The following is a 19,748-nucleotide window of genomic DNA, read 5'->3' as shown; positions in this document are numbered from 1 at the left end:
TATGAGATTGGGCCCTATGTTAATAGGAATAAATTAGCAGGAGGGATGCCATAAGAGTGAGGCAGCTCAGCGTGTGGCTGTGTGTTTTTTTTAAGCATAATTACAGCCCCGCCGAAGCAAGCATGGATCCTAACATATTTGGAAGCACTGTAATCAGCGTAATCACAGTGCCATTTCATTTACTTTTGCACATTCTGTTAACGCATTATGGCCACTTTAGAGACTGCTGGAACGATACAGTTAATGCTGCCCATTTATTCGGCTCACGCTGCTCGATCGCATTGCTCTTCTGCCACATCCAGACTGCTCTTTCTGTGCTTTTAAGATGAACTTTGGCTGGTGAAAATACCCCCCTTCCTATTTTGTATTAGAATAAGCACTAAACCTAGATAGAATAAGGATGGAGAATTAGAAGCGTTTAATTTCCGCCCCCTTCTTTCCTGTTATAACCTATCATTTTGATTCCTAATTAGAATCCCAGGACCAAAGAAGGGGGGGGGGGGAACCTATCCAGTTCTTTCAAATAAACTAATGACCTCCAACATTGGTTATTTAACTATGGAGGGCATAGTGGTAATCAAATGCTATCTGACTGGCATTTCAATCTTCTGCAAGCAAGCAACTTTACTGCATGCCTCCTCTTAGAAAAATGCAGCAAAGAAACGCGGCGTGTGTCACCTATAAGATGTTGGCAAGTGGCAACTGTGATGGATTTCCTGGAGTCTAGACACCACCGCACACATTTTTTTCCTGTAACAATTTCCCACCTACCCTACTGAGAGCAAGTGTGGTGGAGTGGTTAAGAGTGGTGGTTTGGAGTGGTGGACTCTGATCTGGAGAACTGGGTTTTATTCCCCACTCCTCCACATGAGCAGCGGAGGCTCATCTGGTGAACTGGATTTGTTTCCCCACTCCTCCACACAAAGCCAGCTGGGTGACCTTGGGCAAGTTACAGTGCTGTTAGAGCTCTCTCAGTCCCACCTACCTCACAGGGTGTCTGTTGTGGGGATGGGAAGAGAAGGTGATTGTAAGCCGGTTTGAATCTCCCTTAAGTGGTAGAGAAAGTCGGCATATAAAAACCAACTCTTCTTCTTCTTCTTCAGGTTTTCCAGTGGGAATTTTTAAAAGGTTTGACAGGATAAAATCTGGGACTGGATGTAAGCCCACTGGATTGATAACTGAGGGAACCTGTCCTGAGGGCAGCTCTCTCACACACACCCATGCAAGGCACAGGCTTACATGTTCGGTATTCGTCTGCAGAGACAAACCACCTGTACAGGCTCTGGATAGAGAGACTTGTTAGCCAAGCTGCAACAACTTTTGCTTTCCACCTTAGGTGTCAGTTCTAAGTGCCCTCTCAATGTTTTTACGTAAGCAAGGTGTAGTGTAGTGTAGCTGTATAGAGCGACGAACTCTAATCTGGAGAACTGGGTTTGATTCCCCACTCTTCCATATGAGTGGTGGACTCTAATCCTCTGAAAGCCAGAAATGGCATGCATAATCCAAACAAAGACCCAAAGTCATCTGAGTGGTGACAGCGAGTGAAACAGCCATGCATAAAAGACCTAACTCTCAACCGTCTAAACCCAAATCCCTAAATCTTCCCCTGTCAGATCTTAACTCTTTCCCAGTACTCAGTGCCTATTGGCTGGTTCAGATGATGGCATTCATTGACTCCTTTGCTGTTGGGGTACATGTCTATTCTCTGTCACAGCAGCTTTTAATTAAATATTACAATTAATTGACAAAATAGCCACAGAAAACATTAAGTATGATCTCATATGCAACGGAGACAATAAAGGCATTCCAAAAGATCTCATTTATGGTAAGATTAATGGATCCAGGTATGCTTGTGTATTTATTATTTAAACTTCAAGTTCAGTTCATCCCAAGGGCTTGGAAATAAAATATAAATCACAGTTGCAGAATGTAATAGGAAGTAATTTACATCGCTTTATCTGCCCCCTGCCTACTGAGAGGTGGTGTGCTTGACAAGATCTAGCAGTTTGTAAAAATGTTGATAATCTTAAAATTCTTGAATTTCTTGATTTTTTTTAATCCACTTTTAATTTGCCCTGATGTGAAGTCCAGTAATAAGATTTTACTGGTCTAATTGAAACTGTTCAAGCTTCTCATCAAAATTTGGCTGGTTTAGCGCTGGAGAAAATTTTCTTCTGGGTGAATGTTTAGTGGCAATTCTGTTGGATTTCCTGGGAAGAGGAAGTCCAGCAATGATGCAGTGTCCATCAAGTATTCTTCTTGGTAAATCCATGGATTACCATTTCCATTTATTTACTAGCTCCTTTGACCAAAGGTCTTGAGCTTAACCATAACAATAATACATAATACATAAAATAGAACAACACCAAATAATCAATTTACAATACCCAACATATACTTAACGTTAAAACACAGTAGAAATGTAATTACTAAAGATAGCATCACTAATACCATAGCAATCAGTGTATTCCCCCTGAACCAGCCTCATTGAACTGGGATCATTCAAATCATAATTTAATCCAACATTCATCTTGCAGCCTACATGCTTATTATATTTTGAAGTTTAAACGACATCACCTCCGCCAAAAATCTTGCAACAGAACTAGTTATATCAGGGTGAATATCTCCCATTATGTGGGATATCACCCAGGACTCTAGAGGAAGTTTGTATTTAGACAATATTGGAGTAATCCAACGCAACCTAGGAGCTGACCAGTGCTGACAAAACAATAAAAGATGGTGCAGAGTCCCAATATCTCCAGATTTACATTCACAAACTCGATCAGAAGAGGGAATTTTCGCAAAACGACCTGACAACTCTGCATTTAGTGATCCATGGATTACTTTCCCTCAACATATGAAAAGTATATTTAAAGGATATATTCAAAGTATATTTATCACTCTTGTAAATCCTTTATGCGTAGGAAATATGGGCGATTGAATAGCCCCTATTTTGTTTCTTTTTATGCTTTTAAAAATAAGTTTTGACAACAGATTAGGTTCCTCAGCTTTTTGATCTTGGTTTTGTAGATTTATTTATATTGTATATGTATGTTGTAAGATTCTTATATGCAATGTATATGTGCAATGTGTATCATGAACATAAACAATATATGTTGACGATGTGTGTAATGCTGATATATTGGTACACCCATACCATTGATAAATGTGTGCATGATACATAAAACATAATTGGTGCAAAGAAACAGAAAAGGGCAGAAAAGAAAAAGAATCATGGGTTCAACTTGCACAAAGGAGAAGTCAAATTTAAAGGGGGATTTGAAGTTGAAATGGCAGAGATGTGGAATTCAAAATTGCGAAGCCCTAGCTGTCTGTGGAGACAAGGACTCTTCATTATAAACATATACCTTTCCTTTCTTTTCTTTTCCTTTCTTTTTTTCCTTTCCTTTTTTATGTTTCCTTTCCTTCCTTTCCTTTTCCTTTCCTTTCCTTTTATCCCTTAGAATCTCCTTGATCCATTGATCTTGAGCAGCATATATCTAGTGTTTGAGGGATATAAGGACTGAAACAAATCTTGCCTCTGACAATGTAGCCTTGGGATCCCTATCGCTTAGTAGAAAAGGCATGATGTCAGACACAGAGGCATTAGATTTGTATGTTAAAAGGGGGGAGATATAATGTGATCGAAGTTCCTCGTAAAAGCGGCATTCCGAAAGGGCATGAGCTAGTGAATTGATAGAGCCAGAAGAGCAAGGACAGGTCCTGCCTGGATTTGGTATATTCAAAATTCTGCCCTACATAACCATAGAGGGATTAGCATTCAATCTAGCTAAACAGAAGGCTCTAGAAAGATGAAGAGTTGTCAAATAATATGTAAAAGCAGGCAAACCACGTGGTGGTGGTATTCCAAAGAACTGGGATGAACAAACGCGGTGAGCATGAAAAGTAGTATACCAATTTTAAACCAACTTCACTTGTTTACAGTTTACAGTTTAAAATGCTGGTTTTTCACCTTTAAAATATGAGTGCAAGACACCTCAAGGTCCATTTTCTCATGGTGTGTGTGTGCCTCAAGAAAATGTTTGCTACAGTTTCAGATCTGGACTTTGATTCCTAATACTGTACTGGAAAATCTCTGTAATGGCCCCAAACAGCAATCTTCATGTACATTTTTGTCTCAGGAATCCCATTTTAGCTCACCGTTACCGCCTCACACTTTTAGGTCAGCTCCAAGTTCTACCACTTTCAGATGTTCAGTGAGCAAGCCATCATGGCAGGGTCATCTCAGTGGTGGCACTGAGCCTTGGAAACTCCATTCCTTAGGGTTTACAGTTGGCCCTTAGGGTTGCCAGCTCCAGGTTGGAGATTTTTGGGGTGGAGGCTGAGGAGGGCGGGGTTTGGGGAGGGGAAGGACTTCAATGCCACAGAGTCCAATTGCTGAAGTGGCCATTTTCTCCAGGTGAAATAATCTCTGTTACCTGGAGATCAATTGTAATAGTGGAAGATCTCTAACTACTACCTGGATGTTGGCAACCCTATCAGCCCCATCCATGTAAATATCCACTGATGGAGGCAAAGCTCAGAATCCCCTTTTATGCTGTTCCTAGAGGATCCTCTGCCATGAAGAACAGTATTTCAGAGGACAATTTGGTCTGCCGCAGGAGGGGGAAGCAAATAAGTTGTGCTTGTCTGATGGAAACTTCTATAAACTGATGTTTTCAATCACATACAAGATTTTTTTTTTTTGCTAATGTTGGTTGGTTGGTTGATTTGGATGGATGGATGGATGGATGGATGGATGGATGTGGTGTAGCGGTTAAGAGCGGTAGATTGGAGTGGTGGACTCACCTGGAGAACCGGGTTTGATTCTCCACTCCTCCACATGAGCAGCAGAGGCTAATCTGGTGAGCTGGATTTGTTTCCACACTCCTCCGCATGAAGCCATCTGGGGGACCTTGGGTCAGTCACACTCTCTCAGCCCTACCTACCTAACAGGGTGTCTGTTGTGGGAAGGGGAAAGGAAGGTAATTGTAAGCCGGTTTTCATATCAAAACCAACTCTTCTTCTTCTGTCCACCTATGTAACAAACTGATTTGAAAATCTTTGATTATAAGCCATCTTCATAGAATTCCTGCAAGGGGGGATATTGGTTTTTAAAATAAATAAATAAATTGTCCTAATGCCATGCCCTTTTAAAATTGATAGTTTTGTCCAGTTGATAGAACAGAATCACTTTTGAGTAAACATGAAACACACTGGGCCTGTGCAAAATAGAGGGCTGGAAGTTTAACTAAAGTTCAGTACCTTGGCATATCACTATGAATTTGAACAATTATAATGGCAGTGGACTCAAAAAAGATAAATCTATACAACAGTTAAAATAAGAATGTTCTCCTAATCATTTTAAACACTTGAGTGTTTAGAAGACATAATCTCACCCATGGCAAATCTGCATGCCATGCATAGCCTTGTAAGTGTTTTAAAGGAAATTGTTGCAGATTTATGCAGGTGGCAAAATTAATAAACATTTGAAAATTCAGCAAGAGGTTTGGCGGCCCCAGTTATTGTTTTATGATTAAATAATTAGCCTGAACATCTTTGTACACCTGGTCCCACATCAAGGGTTTCAATTACATTGAATGGCTTTTGGCTTATGTTTGATCACTCAGTACTGAATCAGCAAGGTGTTGGGTAATAAGAAAACGATTTGAAGATTTCTCAGAAATTCTGTCACAAAGTTTGGTAACCACTTTAGTAGGGGAGGGGCTGTGGTTCAGCGGCAGAGCATCTGCTTGGCATGCGGAAGGTTCTATCCCCGGCATCTCCAGTTAAAGGGACTAGGCAAGGAGGTGATGTGAAAGACCCCTGCCTGAGACTCTGGAGAGCTGCTGCCATTCTGAGTAGACAATACTGACTTTGATGGACCAAAGGCAACTTCATGTGTTCATGGTCATGAGGTTTGCTTAGCTCTGAGCTTCCTTAAACTATTTGTGTAGTGATTACTTTCATGTTCAAATGTCATTGGCCTGCCCCAGTAGAATTTTTCAACTAGGATTTCCACCAGATCCCTGATGAAGGGAGCTTTGACTCTTCAGAGCTTGTCCCCGGAAATCTTTTTCGTTTTTAAGGTGCTATACTGGACTCAAACCTTGCTCTATTGCAGACCAACACGGCTAGCCATCTGAAAAAGTCCTACAAATGGGAACTTTTTTCTTTAAAGCATGAATTCAATTAAATAAAGTAATCCTGTTCCTCTCCCTCTTGCCCATACAGCCAGGTGTCACAGCGTAAGCGTCCTTCTGAGTACTTTTTTTTCGTTCACTCAATAGGACCGTATGAGTTGCTCCAAAGGAGATGTCAGGGTTTTGAAAAATCCATTATTTTCGCTGTGCGGTACAGTGTCTGTCGAGGACAATGACAGTTATAATGGCAAGTTAGGGCTAAAAGGCATTTATCAAACTCCCTATTAGCTGTAAATTGATGGGCTGCTTAAAAGTTCCAAGCAGAATCTTAAGGCCATGTTAACGAGGTGGCCTTTAACATCAAAGAGATTTGTGGCAGGAGTCATTCCTAGATATGGCCAGGTTTAATGAGGTATTTACCATTTGAACTGCTGTAAAGGAGGCCAGTGAAAATGCCATTTCTGTTAAGAGTATTGACCTCTGGCCCCTAAATAAGAGGAGGCAATAAACGGGGAGGACAAAGACTGGCTAGTTTGGGGGGAAGGGACGCCTGGGGAAAGGGAAAGAGAATCCAAACATTGGCGCCTTCTGTGCAAATGCGATAAATGTGCTCTGAAGCAAAAGAGATCCTAGATAACCCAGTTTTGAAGAACCACAACTGTAGCTGGGTCCTCTCTTCTATTTTGAAAAATGAATGCTTCCCATTCTTTTGGAATATCCCCCGCTACTCATATATGCATGTTTGTGTTTATGTTTTTATTATTATTATTTATACTGGTACTCGGCATTTCTCTTGAATGGAAATCCAGAGCGGCTTACATTGTTCTCCTACCCCCCGTTTTATTCTCACGACAATAATCCTGTAAATTAGACTGTGAGCCCATTAGACATGATGGGAGTCCCCAGGTTTGCCATATTTAAAAGTGTGTTCTCAGATTAGGGTTGCCAACCTCCAGCTACTAGCTGGAGATCTCCTGCTGTTATGACTGATCTCCGGCAGATAGAGATCAATTCACCCGGAGAAAATAGCCACTTTGGCAATTGGACTCTATGGCATTGAAGTCCCTCCCCTCCCAAAACCCTTCCCTCCTCAGATTAGAATAAAACAAGATGGCATTTCATTCTAATTGCAGCCATTGGGCAGGCCTGGTCAGTAGTGGCCCCCAAACCAAGTTGGGGAGGATGTGGAGGCCAGCGATTGGTGATAATGGAAAGACTTGCAGCTGCCCTCAGGTGTAGGTCAGGCGGAACAGTTCAGTTTTACAGCCCCTGCAGGACTCATTTAGGTCCCACAGGGTCCTGGTGTTATTTGGTAAACTGTTCTACCAGGTTGGGGCCAGGGCCATGAAAGCCCTGGCCCTTGTCGAGGACAGCCGCACATTCCGTTGTTGTTCCTTGAGCACAAAGCTCTCTGGGGGTCTTTTATTAAGTCCAACCAAAAAAAAAAAGTAAGAACATAAGAAAGGCCCTGCTGGATCCGACAAAGGCCCATCAAGTCCAGCAGTCTGTTCACACAGTAGCCAACCAGGTGCCTCTAGGAAGCCCACAAACAAGACAACTGCAGCAGCACCATCCTGCCTGTGTTCCACAGCACCTAAGATAATAGGCAAGCTCCTCTGATCCTGGGGAGAATAGGCATTTATTATGACTAGTAGCCATTTTAACTAATAGCCATGAATACCCCTTTCCTCCATGAATATGTCCACTCCCCTCTTAAAGCCTTCCAAGTTGGCAGCCATCACCACATCCTGGGGTAGGGAGTTCCATAATTTAACTCTGCGGTGAGTGAAAAAATACTTCCTTTTATCTGTTTTTAATCTCTCACCCTCCAGCTTCAACAGATGACTTCGCGTTCTAGTATTATGGGAGAGGGAGAAAAACTTCTCCTTGTCCACTCTCTCCAAACCATGCATAATTGTAAAGACCTCTATCGTGTCTCCCCTTAGCTGTGCAAGCTTTCAAACAATTCAGAAATCTCCATCAGGCTGGATGTAAACATTTCAAAAAGTAAAGAAAAATGGGAAGAAGATGTCTCAGGCCCTGATCTTGTCTTCTGCTCATCTGATGGAACACAGTTTTTAGTGGGCAACCCGTTACATCTTGACAGACTGGCCATTCCACAGCCTGCCATTGTTACACTTTTAGTCTTTTATCCTTCGGAAATAGCTTCAAAAGGAGCCAGTCAGACAGAAAGGGAGCCAGACCCTTTCAACCATAAACACTCAAGCCTGCACTGTGGCAGCCTGCGTTGTAGACAGACCCCGTAATCTCCCCTGCAAATCCTTTCGTTGCTTTGCAAAAGCCCAAATGCAACGTTTTCAAAGAGTTCTCCACACTCCTGAACGTTGTCTGCTTCTTTCCCATGGTGTAGGTCGCTTTCTTCTCAGCTGTGGTCTTCTCTGCCTAGCTCCCCTCTTGTTCTTCTTGGTTTTCACATCTAAATTAACCCAGCTGCCTACGGCTGCCCTCTACTCACCTGACAGCGGGAGAAAATAAAAGCGTCTTGGAGATGACATATCAGCTTGGTTTCATGCCATAACTGCAGCCACTTGATGGTTAAGTGGTATATTTTTCAAGTGGGTTTTTCTCCCCCTCTCATTGCACACTTTCCTTCGTTCTCTACGGGCTTCGCCCCAGCCCAAATTGTTTCTTGAAAAAGACTTTTCAGTGACATTCACCTATGTGAATACATAAAAAAGAGGTGGGGGGGTCCCCTCTGGTCCTGTCAAAAGAATAAATAGAAACAGTCACTTATGTGGCCCATGAACCTTACAATAGACTGAACTGAAAATTACATCTTAGGTGCCCTCTGCAGGAGACAACCATCCCTCTTGGGTTCAGATGTCTCCGGAACTGACAGAATTTCTCAGATTAAATCTGTGCTAAATGAAGTAGGTTGACTCCTGTGCTTCTGATTTTTGGAGACGAGATGGATCTCAGAGCATTTGTAAAGGGGGGAGAATCAAATATGAAATACTGACAGAAGAGGACAGGAGTTTCACAGAAGATCTTTGCGACTGCTTCTGTTAACACTGAGAGGTTTACACTAGGTCTAGATTGATGTATAATGTGGTTATTTTGTTAAAAGAAAATATGATCTATCAGGATGGTTAAAAGCAATTATACAGGGGAAATTACACCTTCACAGATGAATAGTAATATAATATTTAACATTAATATTTCTGAGAGTTAAAAAAATGCATCAAATGTCTTTGTTAATCAGAACAAACAACCATTTAGAACAATCATTTCGAGTAAGTCACTATTACTACTTCACACTGAAGTTTGGAAATAATTTAGGGAACCCAGATTAATTTGCCCAGGGTCTAGTAGATATTTGGAAAATATCTCAGTCTTTGGATTAGGATTGGAGAAGACTCATTTCTTTTTTTGTGTGCCATCAACTCACAGTAGATTTACTGTGGGACCCCATAGGGCTTTCAAGTCAAGAGACATTCAGAGATGGTTTGCCATTGCCTGCCTCCATGTCACAACCCTGGTATTTCTTGGAGGTTGCCCATCCAAATACTAACCAGGGCCAATCTTGTTTAGCTTCAGAGATCTGATGATATAAGGCTATCTTGGGGCTAACCAGGTCAACATGGAGAAGACTATGGCATCCCCCAATTGCTCAAGATGAGTCCAGCCCATTGACTCTGTCCCTCAATTTACTGGGGTGAGATGGTTAGGAGAACTCACCTCAATCACTGCAATAGGGCCAGTTTAACCCCTGGAGGGTGCCATGAATGACCATGTGCAGCAGTCCTCCATCGTTACAATTGATAGACTACAGAGATTAGTTGCCGTGGTGGAAATGGCAGCCTTGGTTGGCGGACTCTATGGCATCACATCCCCACTGAGCTCCCTCCCCTTGTCACGAGTCAGCCTGAACTTTCCTCCTCTGAAGATGATGAGGTGGCAGAGCAGGCCCCTGCACCCTCAGAGTACTTACTAGAGAGGCAAGACCTGGACCCTGATCCGGTGAAAACAGAGTCCGGGGATGAAGACTGTTCCTCTGGGCAAGGGACTAGGGTTGCCAGCTCTGGGTTGAGAAAAACCTGGAGATTTTGGGGATGGAGTCTGAGGAGGGCAGGGTTTGGGTTTCTGGTAATACCCAATGAAATAAAGAATCAAGATATTGGCTGTGAGGCAGAGATCTTCCCACACAGCTTGGTGCTTGAGGTTCACCCCCCAACACACACACACACACACACAAGATAGGCAGTTTAGCCCAAGGTGCCTTCAAGCAAATCTGTTCTAGGGAGCTTCTGTGCCCACCTTGTCTATGGCCTCCCATTGTCCAACCCCAACTGCAGCTGAGCTTCCTGTGGGGGAGGTAATTGTGAAATTCCTGCATTGGGCAGAGGGTTGGACTAGATGACCCTAGGGGTTCCTTCCAACTCTATGATTCTATGATTCCTACTTGCTCATGTCCTTGGAAGTGCTGTAGCTTCCTTCTCTACCATCTGGAGGAGTGTTTCTAATGCCCCTTCTGGTGCTGACAGTTCTCCTCAGCATTTAGGGTTGCCAACCTCCAGATGGAGCCTGGAAATCTCCTATTACAACTGATCTCCAGACAATAGAGATTGGTTCCCCTGGAGAAAATGGCTGCTTCAGAGGGTGGACTCTATGGCATTGTACTCTGCTGAGGTCCCTCCCTTCCCCAAATCTTGCCCTTCCTAGGTTCTATCCCCCAAATCTCCAGGTATTTACCAATCCAAAGCTGGCAACCCTATCGGCATTACTGTGTCCCTCACTTTCAGCCGTAGCACTTACTGACACTTCCAATGAGAAACCATGAAGCTGCCTTATACTGAATCAGACCATTTGATCTATCGAGATCAGTATTGTCTGCCCGAGGGGGTGGCAGCTCTCCTGGGTCTTAGGTTGAGATCTTTCACATCATATGCTACCTGGGGTTGAAAGTATCACTGAGCTTCCGCCCTGCAGCCCTGAAGAGTCTTCTTCACAAGGGTCCAGGTAGATTAAAGTATAGACCGTGACCTAGAGCATGGCATCATCAATGGAAATTAATGTAATACCACCTCAGAAACAGATTCTGTCAGCAGTCTTTGTATTTATTCTGAAAAAGGTTTACTGGCCATTAGACCTTTGACCATGAATATTCATCAAATGGCAATCATTATTTATTCTAAGGAGGAATGAACGGCAAAAAAATGCATGTTATCCAGAGGCACATTGAAAAATGTCTACTCCTGCTATAGGCTTAACAAGCAGTCAAATGGTGCATGCAGGACATTGAAACATTGCAGTGTCTGCATTTTCAACTTCCAGTCCATTGCCTCATCCTACCTCTCAGAAATTTAACTGGGATCCCGAGGGAGCCATGAGGAATGGGATGATGCACTTTTCAATTATCTCTGCTTGAGGTTAAATACATTTACAAGCACCCAAGTAATGCTGCCAAAGTGCATTACCATCACACAAGGGTGCTAATAATGACCAACTAACAAGGTTTACACAAGAATTGCATGCAAGCTTTCATCATCTGTTAGTAAGAACTTTCTGACAGTTAGAACGGTTCCTCAGTGGAACAGGCTTCCTCGGGAGGTGGTGGGCTCTCCTTCTTTGGGGTTTTTTAAGCAGAGGCTAGATGGCTGTCTGTTGGGAATGCTGGTTCTGTGAACTTAGGTAGATCATGAGAGGGAGGGCAGGAAGGGTTGTGTCAATGTTTTGGTTTTTGTGGCCCTTTCTTACATGCCCATGGTAATGCCAATTGCCACTTGGGGGTCAGGAAGCAATTTTTCTCCAGGACAAATTGGCCAGGTATCCTGGAGGGTTTGTGTTGCCATCTTCTGAGCATGGATTAAGGGTCACTGGGGGCATGGGGAGGAGGTAGTTGAGAATTTCCTGGGGGCTGGACTAGATGACCCTTGTGGTCCCTTCCAACTCTATGATTCTATTATTCCATTATTCTATTGTCCCTTCCTAATCCAAATCCTGTTCCTTCCTGATGTTATTGAAATACAGTGTGATTTAATCAGACTGACCACAATGTTCTCTTGAACTGAAGCAGAGTGTCAGGCACAGTGGCGAAATACCTGCCTTGCATGCAGAAGGTCCTAGGTTCAGTTCCCAGCATCTCCAGTTTTTTTTTTTAAAGGATCATTTACTAGGTGAGTAGAAAAAATACTGAAATTGGTAGACCAATGGTCTGTCAGTTTCATGTGTACTGTAATAAGCCTTTTGTGGGGTTGCCTGGAAACTTCAATTAGTCCAAAACAGCAACAGGTCAAATCAGGAAGAAGCATGTTATATCTGAGCTCCCAGAATTATATTCCCTGATACAATTTAAGGTGCAGAGTCCAAGGTAATGAAGGAGGCCCTTATTCCTCTAAGGCACTCTCTAAGATCTGCCAGTGAAGTCTGTTGAAGATATTGTCTGAAATCTGGCATTCACAAGGAACAGGGCCTTCTCACTGTAGACTCTCTAAGATTTTCAAATGTTCACTTGTTCCCCACCTCTTATTGGTGGTAGGTGAAAACATTCATCTGCTCTTTTATTAAGGAGAGTTGAATCAATCAAATGTTTAAATGCCTCTTTTGATCTTTCCATCTGTTGTTGATTTTGTTTTGTGCTTTTATTGGTAATTTTATTCTATTTTAAAAATTGTGTTATTTTTTTATGGTAAGATGACACCTTACCCCAAAGATAACTTGGGTAAATTTATAACATTGGAATGTTGAATTTGCACTTTCCTAATGCTCACAGGTTAACTTAAAACTGTCTTTTCAGATAAGGCTAAGGGCTGTAGACCAAGGTTCTCAAAATAGCTTTCAGTCCACCCAAGAGGGAAGGATAAAAATTCATAGATTAGTGGTAGGTAATGAACAGAACCAACAGAGATTTTCCCTCTTGTAGAATCAGAGCAGTCAAGTAATCATGGAAATCTCCTAGAGTAAAGAGACTAGTCATTAACTGTCCACAGGCAGGAGGAAAAGGGTATGGTGATGTTTAAAGGTTGGAATTTCAAGTTGCAAGAGGCTTGGTGGGGGGACAGGAGAAACTCTAGAGGGCATCCTCAGAGTGGGTATGCCAGGCTGCCACCTGGCATCTCTAGGAGTTTTAGGGGTGGTTGCCTGACTATTACCTCTTCTCCTCCTGATAGCTGGGTGGAAGGTATAATGAATGGACACTCCTTTCACTATGAAGAAAGTCTACGGTTATGTGAGGATCTTACTTAACCAAAGCTCCATTTCATGATGGGTTTCGCTGCAGAGATTAATTATCGGTTGGAGGTGGAATAATGCCTGGCTGTTGCCTCTCCTCTAGGGTTGCCTACTCTAGGTTAGGAAATGCCTGGAAGATTTGGGGGGTGGAGCTTGAGGAGGGCGGTATTTGAGGAGGGAGGGATTTCTGCAGGTTATACTGCTATAGAGTCCACCATCCAAAACAGGTGTTTTCTCGAGGTCAACTGATCTCTGTCACCTGAAGATCAGTTGTAATAGCATGAGATCCCTAGCTACCATCTGGAGGTTGGCAACCCTACTCTCCTTCCCCTGGCCTCAGTTCTGGTAGTTGGTAATCAGGAGGAGAGGGAGGTCTCAGCTAGAGCTGCATCTAGGTACACTGGAAGGGTGTCTGGCTGCTGCCTTTTCTACTCCTGGTCAGCTAGAAGAAGGGAATTCTCTGTCGTAGGTGGGTGTAGGCATGATGGAATGATATCTGGCTCCTGCCGCACTTCCATTGGGTTCTCTGATGGAAGCTGGCAACTTAGAATACAGCTATCAGCTGAATCCAAGCATGACAGCGGGTGGCCCTCGAAGCATAATGGCCCAACTTGGGCTTCATAGCACACATGACTCTGGAGATTGCATTATCACTGTGCTACAGCAAACATTTGCAAACTTTTGTGAAACAGCAAACAGTTGTGAAACGCTAGGGAAATCAGGGATGAGTTTTAGGGCATGAAGCATCCAGGCTGGGTAGATAAAGCTGGGATTTGTTTCCAGATCACCCAGACAAGAGGATGTCTGTAATAATAATAATAATACAAGAACTGTATTTCATTCCCCCTCCCCCCTTTTAAAACAAAGATATTTTTTTTTCAAATCAGCCATTTGCTTCTTCTGCACATCATTTAGCCGGCCAATATAAACCAGCGCAAATGTTGCGTTGATGTAAGTGATGAAGATGACCCTGAAGCATAACGTAAAATCTCATGGATTTTGTCCCTGAAGACAGGTGTAAAGAATGAGGAACTGGGGGAAGCGATGAAGCATAGAATATCAGTGCATGCAACATTACCCCGTACCTCTCTGTTTTTAATCCATTCATTCACCTTTGACCTGCAGCTTTCACTCGCTGTCAGCCCTGACGAAGTAGATAGATGCTGTTTAGTGTGGACCTTTGGAAAACAAATTGTTCTCTGTCCTAAGAGAGTTCAGTGGATGGAGCAGGAGCTGCTGCCTACTTCTTTTTCCTGCTGTTTTTTTTTTCAGCTTAGTTCAGGTATGCAGAAGAGTTGTTTTTTATATGCTGACTTTCTCTACCATTTAAGGAAAATCAAACCGGCTTACAATCTCCTCCCCTTCCTCTCCCCATAGCAGACATCTTGTGAGGTAAGTGAGGCTGAGAGAGCTCGAAGAGAACTGTAACTAGCCCAAGGTCACCCAGTTGGCTTCATGTGTAGGAATGGGGAATCAAACCTGGTTCTCTAGATTAGAGTCCACCGCTCTTAACCACTACAACATGCTGGCAGGAGAAGGAGATGAGACTACATGTGAAGAGTCATGGACGATCTTACTTCAGAATGGTGCCCCTGTGCTGGAACACCTTTGGTGTAAAGCGAGAGTGTGGTGTAGTGGTTAAAGAAGAGATAGGCACCTTCCCAATGTGCTGATACTGGCACAAAAGGCCATTTTAAAGCACTGGCAGCTAGGGCTGTCAAAAAAAAAATTCGGTACAGTTCGGATTCGGCCGAATTTGGCCCTTGTGGCTTCAGTACGTGGCGAAGTCCGAACTCCCCCACTTCGGATCCGTTCAATTCGGCCGGAATTCAAAGTTCGGAAAAAAAATTCGGCCGAATAAAGCCATTAAAAACACAACCGCGCCTTTCCGCGGCTCTGGGGGGGGGCATTTTTGGGCTTAGAGGTCCCAAACTTTCAGCAGAGCTTCAAAGGACGTATATTGAAAGACTCCCCAAGTTTTGTAAAGATTGGGTCAGGGGGGGCTGAGATATGGGCCCTGAAAGGGGTCCCCCCCACCCTTAATGTGTATCTCTCCGCAGAGCTTGCCGCCCACGCACAAAGCTCCCGGCCGACAAACAGCTGATGAGAGCAAGGGCGGGGCAGGTGCTAAGAACTTTGCAAAGCAACACAAGGGCAGAGCAACCCCTTTGCAAACATGCAAAGGGCGGGGCAGGTGTGAAGAATTTTGCAAAACAATACAACTGCAAAGCAACACAAGCACGCAATGCAACACCTTTGCAACAGTGCATAGCAACACCTGATGCCTGGGAGTTTGCATACCATGGAAAGGGACAGAGGCAGCTAGCTATGCATAATGAGCAGGAGGGGGTGGAATTTCTCCTTTTGCATTGGACTTGGGACCAGGCAGATGCATTCTTTAAGTCACCATTTGAAAACCAGTTTTGAGCAAGCATCAAAATAACCTAACTGATCTTATGAATGAGGAAAAACCTGAAGAATAAAAATGAAGCCCCCCCTCAAACCAGGGAGAGAGAGACTGAAGGGGGAACGCACACCCCAGGCAGAACCGGCAAAAGCCCCCTTTGGCTTCCCCCCCCCACAGAAACTGCTCCCTCCCCACACACACACACACAGACTCTGCTTTCCCCCACACACACACACAGAAAAGAAAAAATATAGATTAAAGCCCCCAAAGGGGTCTTACTGTGGCTGTCTTCTGTTCCAGCAGGAGGGGCTGGGAGGCTGGGTAATCCAATATGATTCCATTTGTATCCAATATAAGATCCATATGTATGCATCTCTCGAGGGTGATCCATTCATCCCAATAGGGGAAAGGGGAAAGCCCATATCTCGGGGGGGGGGCTGACCCAATGTTTACAAAACTTGGGTGGTATCTTAAAAAGCCTTGACTGAAGCTCCGCTGAAAGTCTGGGGTCGGCACACCCAAAAATGCGCCCCCTGCAGCCATGGAAAGAGAAAAGGGGGGGGAGCCAATATTTCAGCCCCCACTGAACCCATCTTTACAAAACTTGGGTGGTCTCTTAAGAGGGATTCTCTGAAGCTATGACAAAAGTTTGGCGGCTGCACCCCCAAAAAAGCGCCCCCTGCAGCCACGAAAATGGAAAAGGGGGGAGAGGAAAAAGGGGTGGAGCCCATATCTCGGGGGCCCCTGACCCAATGTTTACAAAACTTGGGGGGTATCTTAAGAAGCCTAGTCTGATGCTCCGCTGAAAGTTTGGGGTCGGCACACCCAAAAATGCGCCCTCTGCAGCCATGGAAAGAAAAAGGGGGGGAGCCCATATCTCGGGACCCCCTGACCCAATGTTTACAAAACTTGGGTGGTCTCTTAAAAAAACCTGTCTGAATATCCCCTGAAAGTTTGGGGTCAGTACCCCAAAAAATGCGCCCCCTGCAGCCACGGAAAGGAGCGAATGTGCACAAGCACCCCCTCACACACACATGAGGATTTCCCTCTCTCTCTCTCTTTCCCCGGCCGCACATCAGCTGATTCCTCCAGTACTCAATCCTGACTGATTGGCCAGAAGAAGACCCAGCTTGGCCACCGATTGGCCGGGGGAGGAGAATGCTGCTTACTGAAGGTTATGCTGCTTACTGACGGCCCCGAATTGGCCGAATTTATTCGCGAACTCCCGAACTCGCTGAATTCGGCCCCCCCCCGGTTGCCCGCCAGTTTTGAGTTCGGTTCGTCCCGAACTAAAAACCGCCGAATCAAGGGAAATTCGGCTGATTTTCAGTTCGGGCCGAACCGAATTGACAGCCCTACTGGCAGCATTGCTGGGACCAGAGTGGTGGGGGAAGGCAACAGGCATCACTTATGACCCTCATCATCTCTCAGATCTGCCCAGCTACCAGCCAAATCCAAGAAGAATCCCTGAGGATCTGGATGTGCTGCTGGAGCTTGGCTGATCTAGGAAATGCGAGTAAATTAGTGTGGTGCTAATGCCCTCATCTGGTAACCTTTGGGAAACTGTGGGGGGAGGGGAGAGACTTCCCCATAGAGTTTTGAAAGAATCCAAGAGTGCCCCATGATGCATTGGCAACACATCCAGTTATGCAGCCAGAAGTAGGGTTGCCAGGTCCTACCCCCTTCTCCAGGAAGATATTTTTGGGGCAGGATCGCACATGTGCAGTTGTGAGCGATGCAATCTCGTCACTTCCAGTTTACTTACGGAAGCACTGCAGTGCAACAGGACAATTTACCACTCAAACCTCCATTTGAGTGGTAAGTCATCCCTTCGCACTGTGGCGCTTCCAGAAGTAAACTGGAAGTGATGGGATTGCATTGCTCGCAGCTGTGAGCCAGCCAAAGGATTAGCGGACAATTGCCTGCCTTTCCAAGCCACCTCACAACCTTAGCTGGAATGATATTGTCATGCTTCAAGATGTTGTTTCAGATGCCCCCATTTTCCCTTGCCACCCTCTCAAGCAGTGGTGGTGGGAGATAGCAAGGCCAAGGACAGGAGGCTGCCCACTACTATGGGTAACCTGGCCACCCTAGGTGCTAGTGTGGGTAAAAAAAAAATGTGAATTGTGAGTTTGGTGGTGAAATCTCCCTAATGCAAATCATGCTCATGCCACAAATTCATTATGTGGTGGAAGAAGAAGAAGAAGAAAAGGAGGGGTTGGTTTTTATATGCTGACTTTCTCTACCACTTAAGGAAGACTCATACCGGCTTACAATCACCTTCCCTTCCCTTCCCCACAACAGACATTCAGTGAGGTAGGTGGGACTGAGAGAGTTTGGAGATAACTGTGACTAGCGCAAGATCACACAGCTGGCTTCATGTGGAGGAGTGGGAAAACCAACCCAGTTCACCAGATTAGTGTCCACCACTCATGCGGAGGAGTGGGGAATCAAATCCGGTTCTCCAGATTAGAGTCCACTGCTCCAAAGCACCGCTCTTAACCACTACACCACACTGGCTCAGTCTAAAGGCAGTCTTTCTGCATCAAAGCCAATAGCTAGCCCTGGATTCCCTCCATCTCACTGGAGCACAAGATCAGAAGAACCCAGGAAACATCACCTTTGTGCCTGTATCAGAAGCAGCTGCCTCCATCATTGGAGGATGCATGACTTGTAACCTCCAAAATGTTGTGGCTGGTTCGAGTACCTCATGGCAGCCATTTTATTGTGGTGTCCATTCCCTGTTCTCGACATTCCAAAAGTGCCCACAGGCTCAGTGAGAATGGAGGACCCCTGCAATGTACAATGTATTTGGAAGACTATGAAACCAGAGCCTGTGTGCTGTAGTGGTTAAGAGCGATGGTTTGGAGCGGTGGTCTCTGATCTGGAGAACCGGTTTTGATTCCCCACTCCTCCACATGAGTGGCAGACGCTAATCTGGTGAACTGGGTTTGTTTCCCCACTCCTACACATGAAGCCAACTGGGTGACCTTGGATTAGTCACAGCTCTCTCAGCCCTACCTACCTCACAGAGTGTCTGTGGTGGGGAGGGGAAGGTAAGGTGATTGTAAGTCGGTTTGATTGTTGCTTAAGTGGTAGAGAAAGTCGACATATCAAAACCAACTCCTCCTCCTCCTCCTCCTCCTTCTCCTCCTCCTCCTCCTCCTCCTCCTCCTCCTCCTCCTCCTCCTCTTCTTCTTCTTCTTCTTCTTCTTCTTCTTCTTCTTCTTCTTCTTCTTCTATCAGTACTTTGTGTCACTCCCTGCTACCTCCTTTATAGCCCCATTTTTCCATACTTGCTGATTAGACATGAATAGACTGCATTCTTATCCATCAGAAAGAAAAGCCAGACACAGTAGAATTTTTTTTAAAAAAAATCTGATCTTTCTGTTTGGCAAAAGCACTGGAAACCTTTGAAGTGTAGAAAATTGCAGGGTTTGTCATGCTGAAGGACATGGGGCTGGATTCTCCTTTGGTGGCTATTCTGCTCTTGCATTTGACTTGTACCCTGTATTATCCCAGCATCATACTCTGGCAGTGTATGAGCATGTGAAGGAAACAGACTCTTTACCACACATGCTACAAAAAAGGACATACTTTGAGTGGGCGAGTTGAAATTTTGGAGTCTGTTTAATGTTGGATGTTGCCAATCTCCAAGTTGCAATGTGTACCTGTGAACTGAAGCTAGAATGTGGCAGAGTGTGCCTTAATAGGTTTACTCGTGATAATTTCTCATAGCTGCTGGAGGAAGCCCACTTAAAGGTAAGTGTGGTTTACTTCTCATGACAAAACATGTAACTCATTCAACTGTATTTTACAGAAGAATGCCTCCTCTATAGTGTTGCTGTAGTATATTACCAGGAGCCCAGTGGCACAGAGTGGTAAGCTGCAGTACTGCAGTCCAAGCTCTGCTCACGACCTGAGTTTGATCTTGACAGAAGTTGGTTTCAGGTAGCCGGCTCAAGGTTGACTCAGCCTTCCATCCTTCTGAGGTCGGTAAAATGAGT

The sequence above is a fragment of the Euleptes europaea genome, chromosome 17, assembly GCF_029931775.1.
Source record: "Euleptes europaea isolate rEulEur1 chromosome 17, rEulEur1.hap1, whole genome shotgun sequence".
Lineage (NCBI taxonomy): Eukaryota > Metazoa > Chordata > Lepidosauria > Squamata > Sphaerodactylidae > Euleptes > Euleptes europaea.
This window is presented reverse-complemented; position numbering follows the sequence as displayed.